The following is a 3025-nucleotide window of genomic DNA, read 5'->3' as shown; positions in this document are numbered from 1 at the left end:
CAAGTCGATCAGATCCTCCTATGGGAAAGAGAGTTTTCACCATGCTTCAGGGTTACACCACAGCCCTTGCTTGTTCATTCTGTTTTCAATATTTTCATATGTTCCTGTATGGCATACAGTGTTCTCTTACAGGCTGTGAATATATGTGACTCACATATATATGGTGGTTTCATCTGTCTGGTGTTGGGAGCCCTTTCCTTGTCAACTTGAAGAACTGGAAACACATGGCTTGGAATTTCCCGTTATACATAATTGCAAATATAAAGCAAGATATGTACCAGAATGACCATTTCAGCATTGATTTTAATAACAATAACCTGAAAACCAATTACTGTCTATCATTAGATAGCTAAATTAAATAAAATAATTCAGTTAAGTTCTGTTCAGTCACTCAGCTGTGTCTGACTCTTTGCGGCCCCATAGACTGCAGCACACCAGGCTTGCCTGTCCCTCACCAACACCCAGAGCTAGCTCAAACTCAGGTCCATCGAGTTGGTGATGTCATCCAACCATCTCATCCTCTGTTGTCCCTTTCTCCTCCTGTCTTCAATCTTTCCCAGCATCAGGTCTTTTCCAGTGAGTCTGTTCTTTGCATCAGGTGGCCAAAGTAGTGGAGCTTCTGCTTCAGGCATCAATGAATATTCAGGTTTCAATGAATATTCAGGACTGATTTCCTTTAGGATTGCCTGGTGTGATCTCCCTGCAGTCCAAGGACTCTCAAGAGTCTTCTCCAACACCACAGTTCAAAAGCGTCAATTCTTTGCTGCTCAGCTTTCTTTATAGTCCAACTCTCACATCCATACATGACGACTGGAAAAACCATAACTTTGACTAGATGGACCTTTGTTGGCAAAGTAATGTCTCTCCTTTTTAATGTGCTGTCTAGTTTGGTCATAGTTTGTTTTGTTTTGTTTTGTTTTTTTCCAAGGAGCAAACATCTTCTAATTTCATGGCTGCAATCACTATCTGCAGTGATTTTGGAGCCCAAGAAGATAAAATCTCTCACTGTTTCCATTGTTTCTCCATCTATTTGCCATGAAATTATGGGACCAGATGCCATGATGTTAGTTTTTTGAATGCTGAGTTTTAAGCCATCGTTTTCACACTCCTCTTTCACTTTCAGCAGGAGGCTCTTTAGTTCCTCTTCACTTTCTGTCATAAGGGTGGTGTCATCTGCCTATCTGAGGTCATTGATATTTCTCTTGGCAATCTTGATTCCAGCTTGTGCTTCATCCAGCCCGGCATTTCATGTGATGTACTCTGCATATAAGTTAAATATGAAGGGTGACAATATAGAGCCTTGATGTACTCCTTTCCCAATGTGCAACCAGTCCGTTTTTCCAAGTCTGGTTCTAACTGCTGTTTCTTGACCTGCATGGAGATTTCTCAGGAGACAGGAAAGGTGGTCTGGTATTCCTATCTCTATAGGAATTTTTCACAGTTTACTGTGATCCACACAGCCATAGGCTTTGGCGCCATCAATGAAGCAGAAGTAGATGTTTTTCTGGAACTCTCTTGCTTTTTCCATGACCCAACAGATGTTGGCAATTTGATCTTGGTTCTTCTGCCTTTTCTAAATCCAATTTCAGCATCCAGAAGTTCACGGTTCATGTATTGTTGAAGCCTGGCTTGGAGAATTTTGAGCATTACTTTGCTAGCATGTGATTAGTATAATTGTGCTGTAGTTTGAACACTCTGTGACATTGCTTTCTTTGGATTGGAATGAAAAGTGACATTTGCCAGTCCTGTCGCCTCGTCTGAGTTTTCCAAGTTTGCTGGCATATTGAGTGCAGCACTTTAACAGCATCATCTTTTAAGATATGAAGTAGCTCACATAATTAGATAATATTAAATAAGTAAATTGTATAGTGTCCATATGATGGAATACAGTGTAGCAGTTAAAATGATTGAAGTATATCTATGGTATTCTGATGATATACACGTGATATAATGATGATATGGAAAGATCTTCTAAATATAATAAGTGAAAGAAGTTAAGTTTATAGTATCATTGGTTTGTTTTTTCTAAGTGTATATACATTTTTACCCTGGAAACTTACTCAGGAAGCTGCTGACAGTGGTTCCAATTGGTGTCAGGATTGGGAATTTGTACCTAAGAAAGGAAGAGAGATTGTAGCTCATTTTATATCCTGCTGTTTGAATTTGTTAAACAAATACATAATTACTTTCATTTTGACAATGAGAATAAAAGCAAAAAGGCATGATACCTGCTATTAAGTAGCCCATTATCTAGCATTATCTAGAGGGAAAATGAACAAGCTTTCCCAAAGCTAGTTTGAAATCTCAGCAGCATACATTACTCTCTGGACTGCTGGTTGGGATATGACAGAATAATACACATCACATAGAAAACTGAGGGAGTAAGGAACTGTTATTTGAGTTTAACATTTTTAATAGTTCTTGTTTCAAAAAGATCGCTTCTGAGTACAAATAAATAATTCATTTCTACATTAAACTCTAATAAGACACATACTTAACACAAGAAACTATGCTCCCCAATATCAGAATTTTGTCATTCAGTTTTATTTAAAAAGAAAAATCAAAGAAGTAAATTCCTTGAAATGTTCTTAAAATTGGTGAAGAGGCCAAAAGATTTTTTTCTATTGTGTTACAATATAATCCAAGTGAAATCAAAATAATTACCTAGTCACATAGGCCAAACCTCAGCTTTAACCTAGATTTCCAGGGTTACTGGAATGTTACTCCTCACAAAAATCAGCAAGATAATTGACTAATATGTCTCCATCACTTAAATCAGCAGTTTAGTCTGAGGGATGTCTTGTAAAGTGAAAGTGGTTTAAGTCCAATAGAGACAAAGAGACTTCCCTGGTGGCTCAGACAGTAAAGAATATACCTGCAATTCAGAAGACCCGGGGTCAATCCCTGGGTCAGGAAGATTCCCTGGAGAAGAGAATGGCAACATACTCCAGGGCCTCAGAGTTGGACGTGAATGAATGACTAGGCATGGCTCACAGCTCTTCAGAGAGACAAAACTGATTTCATC

This window comes from Capra hircus (assembly GCF_001704415.2).
Source record: "Capra hircus breed San Clemente chromosome X unlocalized genomic scaffold, ASM170441v1, whole genome shotgun sequence".
In the NCBI taxonomy this organism is placed as follows: Eukaryota; Metazoa; Chordata; class Mammalia; order Artiodactyla; family Bovidae; genus Capra; species Capra hircus.
Note: the sequence above shows the minus strand (reverse complement) of the source record.